We start from the raw sequence: 10,041 nt of genomic DNA, 5'->3' as shown, positions 1-10,041 counted from the left end.
CCACCGAGCATCCTCTTGTCTCCTGGTGTCTGGAAACACTGGCCAAACTCCACTGGAGATGTGCAGTGCACCTAGAGCTGGGAATTCAGGATACACACTGGGCTACACGGGATCCATGGCACTCATCAAGGTGGAGTGGCTAATTAAGGCACTGAGGCCAAGGGCTGATTTTGTTGATATCTCATATCTCAGTACAGTGCCTAATTCAGTAAATGGCTCTCAATCACTTTCCTCATTTTAAATACAGTAGCCATGGTATGAGCCCAATATTTTGCAAAAATGGAATGAGGGGTGCAGGAAAAGATTAATGCAGAACTATTTGTGCATTTGCCATGGCTCACGCATGCTCGCTTGGTTAAATAGCTTTTCCTGGTGTGGAAATGCACTCAGTGATTTATTTCCCTTTCATAAATAAAAGATTTGGGATGGAAGATTGGCTATTTTCTTTTATACAAACTATGACATTCTAACAGTTGAAGCAGAGATCTGAGTTCAGCTTCCTGTGGACTGCTTTGACTTGCTCTGAAGTTGCTCTGTGGGGAGCTGCTGTTGGCATCAGTGTTTCTGCAGCCCCTGACTTGGAGGTTTTAGATACATCATCATCATTACTGATTATTTTACTCTCACAAGTCCCAGTAAACAGAAAGATAAGGTGGATTATGTTACCTGTCCAAACTTTAGGGTAAGTATGAGGTGTAAATGAGAATGATCTCAAAAGTCGCCACAGTCCCAGCAGAGTGCTGGTCCCAGCAGGTTCTACTGCCCTTCTCCAGGCAGGAGCACACTCTGGACTTGTCATCATTGCGCCTCGTCCATCTCAGCTAAGCAAAAACCAGCAGAAATTATTTCCCCAGGAGCAATACTGAGTAAGCAAGGTGAGCATCACCCCAGACCATCAGCTCCTGGAATGTCCCAGGGTGTCCTCACCTGGGGAGGACACACCAGGTAAGGACTCAGCCTTTCTCATCAGTTCCTTTTCACTTGGAGCACTCAGGTAAAAAAGTTTGATAAGGGAGATTTCACCTTCTGCTATGCAAACCAACTACAATTTCCAGGTTTGAAAGGTGGTCTCTTACAAGAAGAACATTTTTAGTCTGGAGGAAGATTCTCTATCCCAGGTTAGCATCTGTGTGCACAGTATAGTTACACTTTCAGTTGGCTTTTCCTCCAGTGCGTTCCTTAGTTATTGCTTATTTATAACATCAGAGACATTAAACTTTTCCAATAATGATCCTGATAATTATAGCCATCTCACTCAGTCTTAACCGACTGGCGATTGTATCCTAATTCGGGATCAATGGGAAGTTAAAAGAATATACTTATTAAACTTAATAAGGATAAGTTACTAGTTAATGATGTGAAAATTATGTCACCAATAACTGTGTAATTACATTCTTATTAATGCATTCAAACATCTTGCCATTTAATTGGCATTTAACAAGCTCATTATAGCAAGATAATTAGATAGCCATTAATTGGTAAAACACTGATTGACATGTAGTATGCTAATAGATGTCTAGTGTGGTATAGTAGTCTTGCTATATGGTAATTTAATGCTTTTATGCTCCTATCAATTAGGTCGTTTAAAATATACAAATGTAATGTATTATAAAGTGATTGTATATTTATTGGCAAAGTCATCATGACTGAATCAGAGTCAATGTATTATTTGCATACGTGTTTATCTCACATTTCAATACAACCTCTGCTGGCATTTGTAGGAACTACAACAAACAAACAAGTTCCTGGGACATCCTTTAATCCCTGACTTGCAAAATGAAGCAAAAGTGTCCAAGGAATGGTTTGTGACCTCGGTGTGGCTCTTGAAGCACATCTGAACTGAGCCCCCTGACCAAAAGGAAGGCCTTGCTGGATAATCCTGTGCCTGACAGAGCAGCACCAGTGGCATCATCAGCACACCCAGGGTGTAGCTGTGTGTTCAGCACAACCCTGCAAGGAGCTGGTACCCCTTGGGGAACTGCTGTCACCTCCCAGCTGTGGGTCACCACCAGAACATGACTCTCTGTCAGTGCTGCTGGCCTGAGGTTCCAGTTTGCTGCCTGTAGCATCAGGAAAGTTGCTTCTAAGAGTTATGGTGCCTGAAAATCTTGTAAATGTACAAAGGCAAAGCCTGGACTTCCCTATTCTGAAGTTCGAGCTGCGTGTTGTTACCAAGGAGCCTTGAAGTGTTCTGAGGTCTGCCTGGAGCTGTAATTCTGTTAATGGCTGCTAAGCAATGTACAAACATAAAGACCAACCCATTATCTTAATTATCCTTCCCTATATCATCCCTGTGACAGTTTGGGGTTTTGTGACACTCAGAAGATGATCTGGAATTATGTGCTGTCCACTTAATGTTAGAGCTTGTACACATCTGTATAATAAATACCTCCTTTTTTCTAAAAATGTTGTCAGATCCATTGAAACAGGATAGAGAGCTCAAGGATGTAATATTATTATTATATACATTACACTAGCAGCTAAAGGTCCAGCAAAAATCAGTTTCCCTTCATGCTGGGAGCTGTAGAACTGTATAAACACAGAGACAGAGATCCTGCCCTGCTGTCAAAATGGACTGGACAGCCAAAGGGCTTCTGCTGGAGAGTCAATGCCAGGAGGGAGGAGAGGACAGAAATTAATATTGCAATCTGTGCTAACACAGAGAGACAAAAAAGGTTCTGCAGTGGTGCTCTGAGAAGTCCAAAATACAGAAAATGAATGTCTCACTGCTGCCTCAATGCCTCACTCTAAAGCACTGCCCTGGGCAGCCTGTTTCCCTGGCATGTCTCACACCCCAGGTCCTGCAGCCCTTGCAGCCCTTGGATCTCTGCTGGCACCCTGGCACAGCCTGCACTGCCAGCAGCTCCTGCACACCTGGGCTGGGGATGTTTAGGCTCAGAACTTCCTGGGACTAACTCTGAAGTGGGTTCATTGTGCAGAACAGGAGATTTCGATTAAGCATAGAATCACATCAGAAATAATGAATTAACTTATAATACATTTCCCCAGCTACCACAGGATTGGTCCCAACGGTGCATTAAGTGGAAATGATAATGTGAGTCTGACTGCAATGATGACGTGAATGTTGTTAATGTTCATATCCCTATTAGCTCAGGGGGAGGGAGGGTGGAGTTTCACCTAGAATCTTGCAAACAGCATGTGACTACTGTAACATTTAGAAGAATACTTTTCATTCTCTTTCCATTATTTTTAATTTCAAACATTAGGAGAATAACAGGAATGGCTGGTTCACTAAAAATAGCCATGATGTGACCATGGAGATAGAAGCTTTTCTTGAGAAGACAGCACTGCAGGGTATACAACAGGGTGCTTAGCTATGGCATCATTCATCCAAACATAGGTAGAGAAAAAAGGCTTGAAAAATGTGGTGTGTTTCTATTAGCACAAAATTTTAGCAGGAAACCAGGGAGAATGTTTTGTTTCTTCCAGCCATCATGGTAAGAAAAGAGATTTAATGCTCTGAGAAATAAAGAGGACAGGTTGCTGTGAAAAACCTGGCAGTGCTAAGGCTGTGGGTCAGCTGCAGTGCAGGGTGTGAAGCAGTGAGGGTGGAAGAGCAGTGGACAGGGATGGGACTGGGCAGCTGAGGATTTGTGGTTATTGAAAGAACTTTGCTTAGGTGATGAATGGGATGGAATGGAAGCGTGGATTGGAACAGAGGACCACGCTCAGGTTTTAGATGGTGGCCTGGGGGAGATGGCTGGGTTGGGAAGGGATGTAGCACAGCAGAGGAGGGCTACCAGAGCTTGGCCCACAAGGTGTGAGTGGCACAGAAAAGGCTTTGGCTGGCAGTGTGGTAAGGCAGGGCATGGTGGGCTTGGGGATGCAGCTGTGGCATGATGGAATAAACCTCACCATTCCCTTGGGCCCCATTTCCAGCAAGCGTGAATCCCAGCACCAATGGAAAGTCAGCAAGAGAGCCTTTAGCAAAATGCAAGCTTGATCTGTACAAAAAACAAAAAACAAAAAAAAAAAAAAAAAAAAACAAAACAAAAAAAAAAAACAAAAAAAAAACAAAAAAAAAATCTCTGTAAGTACAGGTCAAATAAGCCCAAGGGACAAACCTTCCTACAGTTCAGGTAACTTGGAGAAATGCCCTTGAATGCAGTGGGAACACGCAGGGGTGAGCAGAACAGGTTGCTCACCCCCGGGCACAGTAATTCCTGTGTTTTCTCCAGCATTCCTTTTTATTCTGAATTAACAGCCAAGAGCAGGTAGGCAGCTCCTGAAATCATTTGCTTACAAGCCCTGATACCCATCTGGGATCAGGATGGAAATCAGATTAAGCTTGTTTGTGTGTTAAATGTTAGGGAAAAAATTACTTGTTCTAATAAGGGACAAGGGCTGGAATGTGCTCCCCAAAGTGGACAGCCCTTACACTTATCTGCCTGAGTCAACTCTGATCACACCAGACCCTTCCCTCACCACTGTGCTGCCTTCCCACTCTTCCAACTCACCCTTTCCCTCCCACCACACAAAAAAAGATGGGATTAAAGAAAAAAAAGTACTCCTAGCAAAATGCCAGGGTTTTAAATTAAATTTAAAACAGTTTAATTGCCTAATTGCTCAGCTATTTTGTGCAGTTTATTAACAGAAGCAATTCTTCGGCAGTCATGCCAACATAGCAGAAAATTGGCATTTGAGCCAGGGGGAATTAAAGAGGCAGAGTGCGGAACTAAAACAAAAAGAATGCCTCGAACCTAGTGGAACAGACATTTGAGGCTTTCATCTCATTTTTATCTCTTTCCCTAATCTGCTGTAGAAAGATCAAGGCTTGGTTTTGCTTTTTAATGTGGGAATGACAGTTGCTCATCACCACTGCCTTTACATTTGGAAAAGTACTGGATTTCCAAAGAAATGAATGTTTAAGGAAGCAGCACATTTACAAAGAAAATAGAATGCAATTCTTGCCAATAATATTGGCATCTTTTAGAAGAGTTAATTCGAGGGCATTTTTCATAATAAACCTCGCTTTTAAATATGCGTGTGTGTATTCAAACAAAACTAGCAAATCATCCATTTAAATGAATGCATGCACTGACTGAATAGAAGAGATTAATATTCAGTTATAATATACTACACTCATCATATGCTCTTTCCTTACCATACAGAGGGAAAAATAGAAAGGAGAGGAGTAGGCAGTCGTGATGCAAAATAAATAATCCAATATTTATTGCCTGTAGAAGAGAAATTCTAGTTGACTATGGATGATGCTATTGCTCTAATCTTCAGGGCTGCATCCAAGTACCCATCTGTGGATCTCTTGGTATGTCCTTGCTGATCTCTCCTCTCTCTTCAGGGTAGGCAGCCACTTGGGAAGCTCTTGTCAGCTGTTCTATAGCAGAGATATTAAGAAGGGAACCCCAGAAAAGCTACGGGGACTTCAGTATAAATTGATTTCCTATGGGTATAAAGGATGCAAACAACTCACTGTTTTGGGGAAGATTTCTCTAGCTGTGATGAACCTACTGTGTCACAGCTCACCCTGCCTCAAACTGAGAGTCCTGTGCACAGCAATCACCCAGATGGCACCCAGGACAGCTTTGTTATTGCTGTTAGTCGGGGTCAGGGTTACACCCCAGTGTATTTAAAGCAGACTGGCCATGGTGTGGGTAACTGGAATATGCAGCTGCAGGAGCGGCATTGACAAACTCAGTTCCCTGCTGGTGTCTGGTAAATTGGGGCCACTTAAGAGATGACACATCGCAGGTGAAAATGAGCTAGAGCAGAGCCCCTCATTTCTGTGTTTGAAATGCATTTCAAGATGCCCCTTTACATTTACAGGAAGGTCTGCTTGAAATAGCAGCTAAATCATTCCAGCTGTACGAGCGCATCACGGTAAACAGATTTTTCCAGACTGCATTCAGACTGTGCAATTTGGCAGGTTTCCTGGGGAGACCCAGAGCAGCCCCAGGGTGTGTGCCCATCTCAGAGGGAGCAGAGTTTGGGTGGTATGAGCACAGCCCTGTGGTGCTGCCAGGGCCGGGGAGAGAAGCAGCCTCTGGTGCAGCATCAGGCAGGAGCTCCCATTTCAAGCTCTATCTGCCCCACACCCACACACAGCACCAGCAGCTGGTGAACCATCAGTGCATGACAATACCTGGGAATAAAAAAGGGCAACCTATGTTGGATTTATGCTGAGCAGCGTGCCCAATAAAGGTGCCTCTTCCATGAGATAATCCTGATGCCTTCAGTGCTGATTGCAGAGTGAGAAAGAAATGCCAGCTGACCTCTCTGGGGCTGCAGGCTCTCGGAGAGATGATGGAATGGTAACAACTTTATCCAGAACACTCAATGCCCTGTTTCTCCCTTAATTTCATCACTCAGATAAATCAGGCTTTTTCCTGTATGTAGAAAGGACACAGTTACATTGCACTGTGGATAAAGCCAGCTGTAATAATTATTCAGTCAGAGAAGTCAAACTTCTCCCTGCTTGAATTTTTGCAAACAACCCCACCTCAGCTTTAGTTCAGACAAAATATCTTTGATATATTTTGACATATGACATTTTAATGCATTTCTCTATCTGAAAAACTGACATTTTCCATGAGACATGGGTGTTTCCTGTGAATAGACTTATTTAGGTGCTAACTGTTTGTTTCCAAAACCCAATTTCAATGGAAAATTGTCACACTGGCTCCATTATTTCCTCATGTGGAGAACAGGTAAATTTGCCTTCTCCCCTGGTGAGCTTTCGTGATGCCACCTCTCACTCATATTCTGCTTGTTTCATCCCTTGGCTATAACTGTAGAGGAAAGCAATGTAGGTGACAGTCAGGTCTCTATATCCTTGGGGTAGAAAATCGGGAATCATGAAGAGCAGTAGCCCAGGTGATATTCAAAACAATATCCCACCCACAAGTGGGTGGGATTTTAACCTGGCGATGAAGGAGAAGCTGCATTCTCTGCAGGTGTGAAGGGATGAGGTGATGCACTCTGTTCTTCCAGTAACACACAACTGCAATTTCTTCTGGCTTTTTTACCTCTTGTCTAGAAAAATGGTGAATGGGGCATTCAGCTTCCTATCTGTTCGATGCTTCTGACACTAGGTGATGACCACACATTTATTTTCTCTCAACCTCTGTTAATCTTGCTGTACTGAGATGGTTTATCTCAAGCTTTGCCTTTGTCACTAAGAAAAAGTGTATTTTCCCAGGGGAAAACACATGTGCTTGAGCCAGGAAGCACCTGATGAGGGCAGAGAGATAAAAGTGCAGCCAGGACATGGAAAGTAAAGCAGCACAGGGCTGCTCTGTGAGCCACAGGCCATCACAGCAGCACCAGGCAGCGATAAGAAGCATGGAAAGGCATCCTAAGACATGAAAGCTGAGATATCTGCAGCCACGGGCCATCACCCGAGCTCTGAGTGCCATGGGACACTGTCTGTGACATGTGGCACCTGTTGCTGTCCTCCCACTCCTGCCAGACCCTGCGGCTGCAGGCCAGCGGAGCCGGAGCAGGCGCTGAGGGAGATGGGCCATGGAGGCTCAGGAATTGCTGCTCCGACCTCGCTAGCACTGAAAGAACACCTCGGTGCACCTGAGAAGAAAGAGTGTTCATCACAGGGAGCTGTGACCTGCTCTCCCAGCCCCTCTCGGCACGGTGCTCCTGCCCCAGGACAGCTCTCCTCACCCCGGGCAGCGCTCCGGGCCTTCCCACTGCTCATCTACACCTCACCTGGCCTGCAAGCAGCCCTGCAGGGCCCTGCTTCACCATGAATTTCCACTGATTTTGACCCCTTTGGTTCTCTCGAAGGTCCCAGCTGGCAGCCCCTGGAGGCAGAGGATGCTGGAGGACTCAGGCAGCAGCCTGGGACTCCTCCGGAGCTCTCCAGCTGAACCGGGGCCATTTGCTGCCCGTGCTGCCGTCCTTCTGCCAAGTGCACGTCCTGATTTTGTGTCCTCTAGGTCTGGCACCATTCATCTCTCAAATGCCCCACAGCACAAAGTCCACTTCTTTTCTGTGCTCCTGCTGTGATCTCTCTCTTTCGATTCAAATGTGCGTTTGACAGAAGTCAAACTCCTCTGTGCCTCATGGCCCAGATGAGTGACCTAGAAAAGAGACTGCAGGAAACCCCTCAGACCCATCTTTTTATGTCCCATGCCAAAGCTCAGGGCATGGATCACTCATGGATGTGCTTTTTAAGGATGACTGAAAAAGAATATTTCAGCTCACTGGCAATACTAAAAAATATGTATAGAACCGGTGTGAGAAACACAGCCCAATCCTCCCCTTTCTCATAGCAGCTTTAGTGAATAGAAAAGTTGACAGGCAAAATGATATTTCACTTTGGTTTTTCAGCTTTATTTAATACTCTACAACTGGTAAAAAATTATAAAACATATAAAACCCAGAAGTTTTCTTTTTTTTTTAGTCAGTGCTTTGAGAAAGAAGGAACTACTGCTATTTATTAATAGATTTCTCCCCACCTATCTGCAAAGTGTTTCACTTGACCTGATGTGCCCCTCTGGGCTGAAAACCACTGTGTTGGTCTGAAAATTGTTGCTGGGCTTCCCCACCTGGGTGCAGGTGTAACTTCATCAGTGCATGAGAAATGGCATTGGAGTCCTCCAGAGCCTGGGAACAGTTGGGTGGAGAATGAAGCTGGAGGTCTTCTCTCTGCCCCCTTTTTTTTTTTTGTGTTTCTGTCTCTGAGTTTGTCTGAATGGCACTGTTCCACATGGCTGGGATGGAACACCCTGCCAGAACACCCTCCCACCCCACCACCCAGCAAGAGGGAACAGACTGGGAAAGGTGGGGTTTGATGTTGCTGCAAGCAGAGGCACAAAGAGGTGAGGTGTAATCTCCACTACAAATCTGGTTGATTCTCTTTTAAGGGTAAAAGAGTGGAGTCCGTGAAGCAGGGAAGATCAAAGTGCTGGTATTTAGATGTGGATTGTAACTGTGAAAAAGGTTTGGCCCTCAGGCAAATCCAGAATTAAGCTCTCATTTCAGATTTGATGGTAACAAATTCCCACCAGTGGATCTGTGAGGTGCCCACCAGCCTGGAAAACACATGATCTGGTCCTGAAAAGCCAAGTCTTTTATATGTGGGCTCCAAGTAGAGGATTAACACTTAAGAGGGAAAAAAAAAGTTGGATTCAAGTATACAAATCCCTACCACCCACAGTCATATATTAATATAGCTTATGGATCAGTGGGGGTTTATGCTCAGGTCATGTATCTGTTTTCCAGTGTACTGGGAAAATAACAGCTCCTGTAAACTTCTCTGGTCACTGAAATTAACTGGAAAAATCAGATACAAATGCATGGCTGGAGCCCCACCTTCTAAAGTTACTGAAACTTCAAGTCCTACCTGTATCCCAAGAGAAAATGTCAGTATTGAGACCATTTCCTAAATTTTAATGCTCATTTCATATTTTTAAATTTTATTTTTAAATAAAAATAATGGACAGCCCAGTAATTAAACATTAATAATTTCATTACTTCCTATTGAAAAGGAAATGGATTATGAATCTACATGCAGGCAATGTATAATTTCTTCTAAAAAAAAGACCTCAGATGATAATTTCTTTTAACAGAAATGGTTTCTTTGGCCAATCCACTGCTTCACTCTGCTGCAGCCAAATTGTTTTCCTGGGAGGACTAGCATATGATACAGATCTGGTAGGATGTTGTATTTTGGACCACATAATTGCATTAATTGGTGTGGCCAATGATCAATGTTAATTTAAAAAAAAGAAAAACAAAGCCAAAACCAAACTACAATGGCATACCATTTCAAAGCTTTCCAAGAAAATATTTGAGTAGTGAAGCCATTTTAGGCCTGTAGTTAACCCTTCCATCTGCAGCTCTCTCAAAGAAATCCTCTGCTAGGTTTGCACATGCACAGTGGCCCCATTAATTTTAACTGGTGCTATCCTGGGGAAAGTAAAGAAAACAAAGTAAAGAAGTGCAGTTGACTGCAAAAATTCTCTCCTTCCCTTCCTCGCCTGAAATGATGGAGAATAGATCCTGACAGAAACACTTGGTATAACCCAATGAGTATTTTCACTACAG

General features: G+C 43.9%; 1 long non-coding RNA gene across 1 annotated transcript; it reads right to left on the bottom strand.

The window, feature by feature from the left end:
• Nucleotides 1–3,250: 3,250 nt before the first annotated feature.
• Nucleotides 3,251–7,403, bottom strand: LOC135307371 (uncharacterized). Its single transcript, XR_010368074.1, has 3 exons — nucleotides 6,122–7,403; nucleotides 5,126–5,356; nucleotides 3,251–3,965 (listed from the first exon to the last, which is right to left on the bottom strand). It is a non-coding gene; the product is annotated as an uncharacterized LOC135307371 (long non-coding RNA).
• Between the last annotated feature and the right edge of the window lie 2,638 nt (nucleotides 7,404–10,041).

This window comes from Passer domesticus, chromosome 9 (assembly GCF_036417665.1).
Source record: "Passer domesticus isolate bPasDom1 chromosome 9, bPasDom1.hap1, whole genome shotgun sequence".
NCBI lineage: Eukaryota > Metazoa > Chordata > Aves > Passeriformes > Passeridae > Passer > Passer domesticus.
Note: the sequence above shows the minus strand (reverse complement) of the source record. Positions and strands in the feature narration are given on the sequence as shown.